The sequence below is a fragment of the Chenopodium album genome, chromosome 26 (genome assembly GCF_948465745.1).
Source record: "Chenopodium album chromosome 26, dcCheAlbu1.1, whole genome shotgun sequence".
Taxonomy (NCBI): domain Eukaryota; kingdom Viridiplantae; phylum Streptophyta; class Magnoliopsida; order Caryophyllales; family Amaranthaceae; genus Chenopodium; species Chenopodium album.
In genome coordinates, this window is record NC_137859.1 from 29,192,562 (window position 1) to 29,203,605 (window position 11,044).

Genomic DNA, 11,044 nt, shown 5'->3' on the forward strand with positions numbered 1-11,044 from the left:
TGGCAGCGCTAGGTATGGGTGGTTTGTAGGAGATTATAGGTACTAAATGCGGAATTAACATGAATCATATTCACATAGCACCAAACCAAGGATCTCATGCATAACACATAAAGAAGTAAGAATTATACCTTTGAAGCGTGATTCCACGATGATCGAGCAAGAACAATGGGGAGATAAAGAACCTCAAATGTGATCCCTCTACTTGGTCCACGGGCACGGATTAAGACCTCCACTAATGCTAGTTAGTCGCGAAAGAACACTTCTATCGACCTTCTACGGAGATGAACGAACGATCAACTAGCCAAGAACCACCGCGCAACACCACTTGGCCACTAGGGGTGGCCGGCCGTGGGTGTGAGGGGAGAGAGAGAGGCGTGCGTGAGAGAGGGAGAGAGTGAGGGCTTTTGGATGATGGTTGCTTGATTCACAATTCACTGTATGTCAATTGTGACTTATGCATCAACCCTAGGCAAGGCTATTATTTATAGATCGTATCTCTAAATAATAGTCCAAGTCCAAATCTAGGCCCAATTCCTAATCCCACTCAAACTATACTTAGCCCAATCATGCTTATGACTAATCAATTGCTCATGAGACCCATTAATGGGCCTCTAACTTGCTTAACCCAATACCCTTGTGTGTGACCAATATAGGATCCATTCTAAAGGGCTTTGGGCTATTTGACTAGCCCAAAGATCATCTCTCATAGTCTAGCAACAGAGGATGACGCCCCAATAGAATGAACTTATTATCTCCATAATAGTGATCCTTGATATATCTAGTAATTGCACTTATCGAAGACATAACTCCTTCAGGGGTGTGGTGGCAGCGCTAGGTATGGGTGGTTTGTGGGGGTTTTAATTTTATTTTTTTTGTTTTTTTTTTAAATTTTTTTTTTAAGCCAATCATACGCTAACACGTGACTAGGTACTCTGCTACATCAGGTTAGATGACCTGTTGGGTGTAACGAAAATTAATACCACCCAAAGTTGGGTGCAATAGATAATAAACGAAAGTTGGGATTATTTTCGGCGGACGAGGCAAAGTTCAGATTAATGGGAGCAATTTTTCCTTATTTTTATACTTGACGTATCTTAATTTTAAGGCTTTAATGATTATGCGTGCAATTCATAATTTACTATGTTTCTTTATTTTTATACTTAACGTATCTTAATTTTAAGGCTAACAATGTTTTTTTTGGATATGCTCATAAAGAGAAAATAAATTACTTAGGGCTTGTTTGGCATTATTTATGTTTCAGTTTCTTTTTTTTTTTTTTAAAAAAAAAAAACTAAACACCAAAAATAAGAAACAAGAAAAAGGTGTTTCCTCCTTTTTGTTGTCAGTTTTCAAAATTATCATGATTTTAATAAGTCTAAATAATTTTTAATTATGTGACATAAATAATATACTTTTAAGAAACAAAAAACCAAAACAACAGAAAACCACAACGATGTCAAACAAACCCTTAATTAATTATTATCGATCAAGGGTTATAACTTTTTTTATTAATTTTTTTATTAAATTTTTTTTTGTTGAGAGAGCCACAATGACAGAGGTGATAATCGATTCCAAAATCACATGGGATCGGGAGGGAAGCTCTAACCACTTGAGCTATCTCTCACTCTTCGTCGAGTCGGTTCGTTCATTGCTATGGGTGTGACCCGAAGGGTTCAGTCAAGATTAAGCTGTAATATTAATTATGCATTAATATTACTGATCGGAAGCGACCTCCAACCAGGCATTCTGATCACTTGACCTTACAGAAAATATTAGCTTTCTAATACTTCTGAACCCACTATCAGAAAAATACACTTGTATGAAGAACACCATTCCTTTCACCCACTAGGTGTCAGCTGGGTTTGTTCTCCTTTAGGTTGCGCCGACGCAACCCGCGACCTTTCCTTGGCCGCCGTAGTCATGCGAGACTTGGATGATCCGTCGTCCTTTGAAGCAGACGCCGGTCTCTTCCTCGCAGGCTTAGGGGTAGCTGTATGAGATAAGAAAAGGAAGTTAAATTAGCAAACTCCATTCGTTCGAGTTGTATTGAAGAAAAGAACATTAAATTTAAATTCACTCGGCAAAAGGCACTCAACCCCTGTCCGAGTACGGTTGTAGGAAAGAACCTACATTTCAGTTCCACTCGGCCAGGAGTAACGTCCGAACCAGATAGAAAAGCAATGTTAATCAATGTATGGCAGGTCGGACGAAAAAAAATAAAAAATAAAAAAAAGCAAAAAATATTCTAAGGCAAAGCGATAAAGGAAGAATTTGTCCATACCCCCTTCGCCCACTCGTACTACTCCCTCTACAGCCGATACCGCTCCATATCAAACTCGTTCATGTCCATCTCTCCCCTTTGCACTGGATCGAGCTTGGTTGTGGCTTCCTCTGAAAACAATAAAACATTGGGAGTTAGAAAAATTCTCAAAGTAAGAAAAGAAAGACAATGCATACAACAAAGGTCAACCTGAGGATAATTCCTGAGCAGGCCGAAGGAGGACATGAAGATAAGATCCCTTAGTCAGATCACTAAGGGAATCCACCTTGGAATGATGGGTACTCGGCGGCCTCCCCTAATTTCCCGCCTGACCGAGAAATAGTCAAGATGAGCACCGTGGTCCGGGTGGATTGGGGGGCGAGTTAGCCGATGATCCCCTCGTCCGAGTTAGAGTGGAGAGGAGTTAAATTGTTTCATCTTTTTGTTGAACTCCCTATCCCTCGTCTCAACGAGGTAGAACCTCTGCTTCTAGGCGCGCCACTTGGACGGCTTCAGTAGAGTCACCATATACTCCGATTGGGTGCTCTGAACAAACCACCTGTTCGAGTCCGATCCCATCCTCGTCATATTGTGCATGGCACAAAAGACGGGAAAGTTTGGGGTGACTCCCATCCGAAGACAGGTCACCAGTAACCAAAAATGTTGACCCAGCTGTTCGGCGATAGCTGGATCAAACCTATCTGATATTCGTCCAGCAGATACAAGACAAATTGATGAAGAGGGAAGCAGAGGCCGACTTCAAAGGTCGCCTTATATACATTGAAGCCCCAGCGGATCTTCTTACGACCTTCCGAGGCGGTGACCGAGTCGGAGGTTTGATGGGGAGAAATTGTATAACCTTCTCCCAGCATAAGGAATGCCTCTCATTCCTCAAACCTACTATTGAGGTTTGCCAAGGCGACGTCCCCGATCATACAGCTATAGGGGCTGCTAAAATCATTCTCTATTTTAGCCTCGGCCTAGACTCTAGGGTTTTCATCTCCCTGTTCATCCGGCTGAGTTGCAGTTGCCCTAACTGCACCAACATCGCTGGACAGCACTCTTTCCAGCTCATCTGCTTCGGCAGAGCTGCCTCTGACCAAGCACTGCAGTGGCTCGCCCATCACTGGCTCTTCAGGCATTAAGGGGGCCTTGCCCTTGTCTTTCTTCCCGTCCCCAGAATTGTGATTTCCAGATGGAACGGGACGGAGGGAGTCGGTGGGCTCGACAGTTACTATTCCGATTCGAGGTCGTGCCGACCTGAGAGCTTGAGAGAAGGGGGAGCAAGAGTCAGCCCGGCCGTCAAAGAAGTGCTTGGACGACTTTGGCCAGATTGAATAACAACTGCAGTAGAAGACTGTGGCTGATTTCGGACAAATTGAGCTGTCCTTGCTCAAAATGAAGGAGGGGGCAATGAAGTGGGAGCTTGTTCGTTCCAAAGACCGAGCCGGCAAAAAGAGCACGGGTTGTGTTCGGTCCCCGTCCAGAAGTAGAGCGAGGTGCCCCTTTGGTCACCTCGACCACCGAGGAGACACTACCACTCTCTGTGGCCGAGGTAATAGTGGTGGTGTTTGTGTTGTTTATGGTGGTGTCCTCAAGATCCGTGCTATTTGGATCATAAGGGACTAAAGATTCTACCATGCTGTTGTTCGGATTACGTTCAGCATGCTTCTCGTACGTTTGCCTCGTACGCGCCATGTTCGCCTGTAAGGACAAAGAAGGATAGTTGTGGTTGAGATGGTACACACTAGAAATGGAACCTCTCCACAAAGACTAAGACTCGTCCCCGTCCACTCCAGACTCCTCAGTCCTAGGTGAACGTACGCCCTCATGAGGAGAAACGGACGAGTCTAAGTGCTGAGCCACTGTGTTCGAAAAAGAAAATGAAAAAGACATTTTTGGTTCGAAAAGAAAAATCCTTTTGTCGGAAGGTATTTTTGGGCACTAGAAAAGTCCGTCGGAAAGTTCCGACGAACACAAATCCGTCGGAAAATTCTGATGAAATTTCCGTTGGAAACTGATTTAAAGAAATTAAAAAAAACAAGCCACGCCACCGGGGGCGCGGCGCATCACCACCTCAGAACACCACCAACCCTAAGCCCAAACTGCCACTCCTAAACTAACCAAGATCCATCCACGACCACCACCACCAAACCCTAACCCAGACCCACCCAAATCACCAACCACCATCCCAGATTCACCAACCACCACCACCGCACCCTAACCCAGATTCACCAACCACCGCCACCGCACCCTAACCCAGATCTTCCCAAACCCTAAACTCACCTAACCCAAACCCGCTAAACCCAAACCCAGATCCACCAAAATCCTAACCCACACCCTAACCGAACCCACACCCAATCTGACCCACCTAAAACCATCATCATGAACGACTAAACCAAACACAACAACACAAAAATTTAATACAAAATTCCAAACATTAAAACGTACCTTAAAAATTGAATTAGCTTCAAATTTAACCTCAAACTTGGTTTACAAAGGCCAAATTCGACCATGAAAATTCTAGATCTAGCATTTTCATGGTCGAATTTGACCTTAAAACCATTAAAGTTATATAAGAGCTCACCATTTTCAGCTTTTACCCACCACAGAAAAAATCAGAGAGGAGAAGAAGACTAGGGGGTGTGAGAAGAGAGCGTGAGAAGAGAAAGGAGAGGAGAGACAAAGAGAAGGCGTGAGATGAGATGAGAAGAGAAGGGCGTGAGAAGTCTGAGAACTGAGAAGAGAAGAGGGAAGAGGAGAGAGGAGAGAGGAGAGAAGGAGGCGGTGAGAGAGGAGAGAGAAATGAGAAATGAGAAATGAAAGGGGGAGGGAATCTGATTTAATTAGGGTTTTGTGTTTTTTTTTTTAAAAAAAAAAAATTCATAAATCCGTCGGAAAGGGTTTAAATTCCGTTTTTCGTCGGAAATTTCCGACGGAATTAATTTCCGTTGGAAAATGTAACATTTCCGACGGAATTTCCGTCGTAAAAAAAGAATTTTCCGACAGAATTAATTCCGTCGGAAAATTCCGACGGATGTTCGATGGAAATAAAATCCGTCGGAAATTTTGCACTTTCCGACGGATTTTCATGTCCGTCGGAACCACTCCGTCGGAATTTGACTGTTTTCTAGTAGTGTAAATCAAGAAGGAAGAAGAGAGTATTCGGTTACCTCTGTACGAGTAGGAGGTTGAGTAACTTCGAAGATCTTGGAAAAAGGAGGACCGAAAAACTCTTAAGTCTTGAACGGAAAACTTGAACAGACGGCGGAGCTCTTGAAGATTCGGGGCGGAAGTAACTTTCTCTCTCTAGGAGCTCTGACTTCTCTCTAGATGGTGAAAATGCAAAGTAAAATTTCTGAAGTCAAAGCCTTCTATTTATAGGCAAAATTTGGGGGAGGGGGCGGATGGAAAAATGGTAAAACTCCATTCCCGCCTAAAGAGGGAGGAACGGTTAACATTCAAAATGAATTCAACCTAGAAGTCGAACTGTTTTCACCCGTTCTGCCTCTTTTGACGGAATCCGCACTGATAACCGAACATTTATGACGAAAGTCAAACGGGCGTCATAATTACCCGTTAAGTTCGAAAGTTCGTTGTCGTGGAAATCGAACTATTTCCTTGAGTACTGGATAATAGCTGGTTGTCAACCTAAGGCCATTCGGCCCAGGCCGCTCGGCCCATTCGTCCAACCAATCAGACGAAAATACCCTGAAGATGTCAGACAATCAGCTAAGACACCTCGCCCAAGTGTGAAGCCATTCGGCCAATCCTGTCCGACTAATGATCCGGCTGATATTCATCAAAAGGCATCAGGACATTCGGACGAGGCGCTTAGCCCAATAAGGCAAACGGACGGTCCTGTCCGGCCCCGCTAGCAGTACGAAAATACTTCAAATGAGCCCAAGGTACTCGAACGAGTGAAGATCAGAGGAGGCGGCCCAGTTGGGACGAGCCACACCCTCTGAGGGGCAAATGTTTAGGGTAAAAAATACCCCAAGTACGTGGTCTAATTCCATGATGACACATGGCCTAATAAATGGGCAACACATGTCACCATAGAAAGATGACACGTACAATGAACAAGAGAGCACCTGAAATCACCTATGTCCTAAAGGCCTCCTTACATCAGGAGGCCCAAGATACTAGGAATGCCGCAAAACGGCGCACCTAGAAGACACATGTCCTTCAATGATTGTGCTGCCAATCAATGGCCCTAAATTCTAGGTCACTTACCCCAAGGGGCAAAATTCCCCACCCCTATAAATACCTCAATCATTGATGATGGGAGGGGTGGATTGTGACATAAACTTACAAAGAGCACTTAAAGCTCCAACTTCTCTCTACTTTCTCTCTCTACATTTATTTCGTTTCTGGTCACTAACTTGATCGCCGGAGGCGGATCTCTAATCACCGGAGATTCGTGTTTTGTAGGTGTCCGAGTCCCGTTGCCTGGAAGAACGTGACCAGTATCCCAAGGGATTCCAAAAAACCCAGAAACAAGAAAGGTTGGAGAATTAGAAGAAGTCATGGGGTGTCTTCGAGAAGTGATGGATACGTATTCATAAACATATGGAGAAACCATGCCCTTGTGTTTGCACTTGTTTTGGTGAGAAGCAAGTTAAATTTAAGCCCTTATTTGTGACATATCGTATTTGTAAAAGTTAGTTTTGTCTAACCATAATAAAGACATTGGCTATAATGTTGACTTTCATGAGTCAGTTGAAAGTAAAGAAGTTGATATGGTAGATTCCTTGAAAGTTGGTAATTGACTATCTTTGTTGTTTCTCATAATTAACTAAGTTTGTATATTGTCTTGTTTGTGCTATTATCTATTATTGGTTTGATAGTGGTTCAAATGAAGGTTTAAATTGTAAATTAATATGACAACTTAGTTATATAAAAGTGAGAGTGGAGGAACTTTCCTATGTGTGTGTCCTTGTAAGAAATAATACAAGGTAAATAAGTTTATTAGATTGGGGACCAAAGCTATAGTGTGAGAAGTCATCACATGATTATTATTTTCGTGATATGTTAGTTTGACCATGATTGTGAATCATACGCTTCTAACATAATGTATATGTGACGAGAATATTGTCATGATATTAACCATAGTGCAGGTGGAGACTATAAAAGTGCTTTCTAAGGATCATTGTATGGTACTGCATGTGAATGAAATAAGAATTAAATTTGCAGGTTTAAGATGCTTACGAAATAACCAACAATGATGAGTTTTATGAAGGTTTGGCTCAAAACGTCATGCAATCTTATTGCAAAATCTATTAGTAATTATCAATTGTGGGGGGAGCTAACTCCATTAAATACATGGGGTGAATTATAAGTTACAATTGAGGTAGCTTATAATGAAAAAAAATATATATACATGCTAGTGGCATGGATATTAATCATAAAAATGTGTGATCACGTGATGTGAGAGGAATATTAGAGATTCCCTCAATAAAGGCCTTTATAGAAAAATTGGTGCTTGAGTCAGCACAAAGGAATGGGTCTAAGCTTATGTGGAGTGAATTGTGATAGATACCCATCTTACAAATTTCTAAGTTCGATGGGTCAAACAAAGTCACGAAAGAGCTCAAGTATAGTACCACGACTAGCACTGTCAAAACGGTTTGACAGTTCGGTTTCGGTTCGGTTTGAAATCGGTTCGGCATTGAATCGGGTCGGTTTGGAATCGATTTAATTGTCTCACGGGTTGATTTTGGTTCGGTTTAAATAGTTATCGGTTCGATTCGGTTTCGGTTTATTCTTAAGCGGTTTTAATTCGGTTCGGGTTGTAAATAGTCCGGGTAGTAAACGGTTCGGTGCAAACAGATTGCGGTTTGTTAACGGTGCGGTGTAAACGGTTTTTATCCCGGTTCAAACAGTTTTGGGTTGGAAACGGTTTTGGGTTAGAAACAGTTCGGTTCTTGTTTGGTTCAGTTTATAACTGGTTCGGTTCTTTTTCGGTTCAGTTTTTAACTGGTTTGGTTCTTTTTCGGTTCAGTTTATAACTGGTTCGGTTCTTCGATGGTTTAACCACTTTAACGTTATTCATATTGGTTCCATTTCAAGTTTACTAAATTACGGTTCGGGTCGATTTTCGGTTTCAAAAAATAAATTGTTTATCGAGTTGTTTGGATTCGGGCAGTTAAATGGTTTTGGTTTGAAATTTGATAGTACTTGCTAACCTTTTGCGTTCACAAGTTTTATATAAAGCCGCGAATCATTTCATATTTACTATTTAGGCATCATATTATAAACAAATTCTCATTGATTTTATAAATACATATTATGTTCTGTTTCAAGTTTAGTTATACTGATCTTACTAGTTTATTACGAAATAGATTATAAGAGTTAGTGTATTAATGTATTATTAATTGTGTTTACAATTAGGTTATTATATGCTTCTTATTTAATCATTTATATACATGACTAGAGGCAGTAGTGTTGCTAATAGTTTGAGGCAGGGCCTGAGCGTGCTTGTTTTGCTCTTGTTTGTGAACACTGATTATCCTTAATGAATGATTTGCCTTGCTATTTTAAAAAAAAATATTCTAAGATTTCTAATATTTAATCCATTTAATTATATTCCCGTAAAAAAAAATCCATTTAATTATATAAAAAAGTTTGTAAATAGTTCGATTTAGAAGCCGTTTGGTTCATAAACGGTTCGGTTTATAACCAGTTCGGTTTACAAACAGTTCGATTTTTAAATAGTTCGGTGCAAACGGGTAGCAGTTTGCTAACGGTTCGGTGTAAGCGGTTTTTTTGCCAGTTTAAACGGTTTCGGGTTGGAACCGGTTTCGGGTTAGATACGGTTCGGTTCTTTTTCGGTTTGGTTTATATTTGGTTCAGTTTGTTAACGGGTTCGGTTCTTATACGGTTTAACATTATTCGGGTCGATTCGGTTTTGGGTTTACTAAAATACGGTTCGGTCGGTTTTCAGTGTAAAAAAATCGGTTTTTAATCGGTTCGGTTCTCATTTGGGTCGGTCGGTTTCGGGCAGTTAAACGGTTTCGGTTTGAAATTTTAATAAAGAGATGTGGTACTTCTTACTGCTATGAGTACGAGGTAGAGTTAAAGAACTCTAAATAAGTTCATACCCTTAATATATAAAGGTGGTTTGTGGCAATACAAACTTGATGAACTTACCTATGTGAATGTGGGGGTTACGCCCAATCCCCTATGAGGTTCCAAAGGATAGGATCTCTAGAGCATTCATGAAAAATCCAGGCATATGTGGGGCATTTTTTTTTCGCGAGAACATCTTTGATTTGAGAAAGGTTTAATACGCAATTGTGTTAACACGACTGTATAGCACAATTGTAAGTACTAGGTATCAATTCAAGTCCACAAGACATTGATACTTGCAAAACCGAGTATCTTTTGCCCAAATTCATATCTCTTTCCTTTGCTCTTTTGAATCATGTGGGGGAATGTTGGAGTTATTCACTTATTCCCATAGTATAACTCCAAGTCTTGGTTCATTGATTGTGCTTCAAAAGAATGTTGGAGTTATTCACTTATTCCCATAGTACAGCTCCAAGTCTTTGTTCACTGATTTTGCTTCAAAAGATCAAAATTCAAATTGCTTGATTGATACCATGATTATGGCAATTAGTTGACTTTGATCATCATATATTTCCTCCTCTCTAGCTGTTTAATATACATAGGTGGAAGACTAATTAGAATACATGCATAATTAAAGGGTTTTTGATTGATTTCTTATGCATGGTTGCCGTGAAATATTAATTCCCTTCTTTTGACTTGAGCTTGGTGAAACTTCTATATAAATGAAGCTCCTTCACTTCTTGGACACACAAATAAGATGACATACTATTCTACAATAAATTGAAGCATCCTCCTCTTCACAAGGGATATACACAATTAAAAGATATACTTCTCTTCTTTACTCCAAAAATGTTATACAAAATATATAATTTCTTGTTTTGGGCATTGATTATTGTGTTCTCAATCTAGCTCTTCTTAGTATACCGGAGAGTTAGAGTCGTGTAACCCTAAAGGTCGATTGCTATGAATCCGTGTGTACAAGTATGGGGCAAATTCGACTTTAGGGCAGTGATGCTAAATTATGCCACGACATTAAATCGGATAATTTTGTTCCATTATTAATTGCTATTAATCATAATTCCTACAACATATAGTAGAGTGGAAATGAAAAATGTCTAATTGCTGCAAAGAATATGAAACGGAGATATATTCAGTTACAATATAATAAGTTTCTGTTCATTTAAATGTAATGAATTACGATTTCTCTAGCGAACGTTATATATGTTGCTAGGTAATGCGTTTTGGCTAGTTGTTTACCATGGTTTCATGTGGGTTTTACTGTGAATTATTTGCAGGTAGAAATTCCATGTTCTTATAATTTTTTGGGTATGGATTGAATTAATTGTATATTTTAAGAACATTGCTTTATTTCTATTTTTTTTTTTTTTTTACAAAAGCTGCTTTATTTCTATTTTTTTATTCAATATATTTATAAGAAAGGTACATTAAGTTAGCTCGACTATTGAGCAAAAAGTAATAACAGAACAAGTAGTCTTGCATATATCAAATACAAAATGTCATATAATCCACCGTAATTGCCCCAAAACGATAAATTCAAAGTTTTATGTCAATTGGTAGTGGTAACATAACAGAAACAAAGATAATATGGTAGTTGTTCGCAAACTTTAAAAATAAAAGGTATTTGTTTGTGATATTTAAAAGGTAATTGTTCGCAAAATTTCCTTTAATATTTACGCATACTGTGAAGGTGAA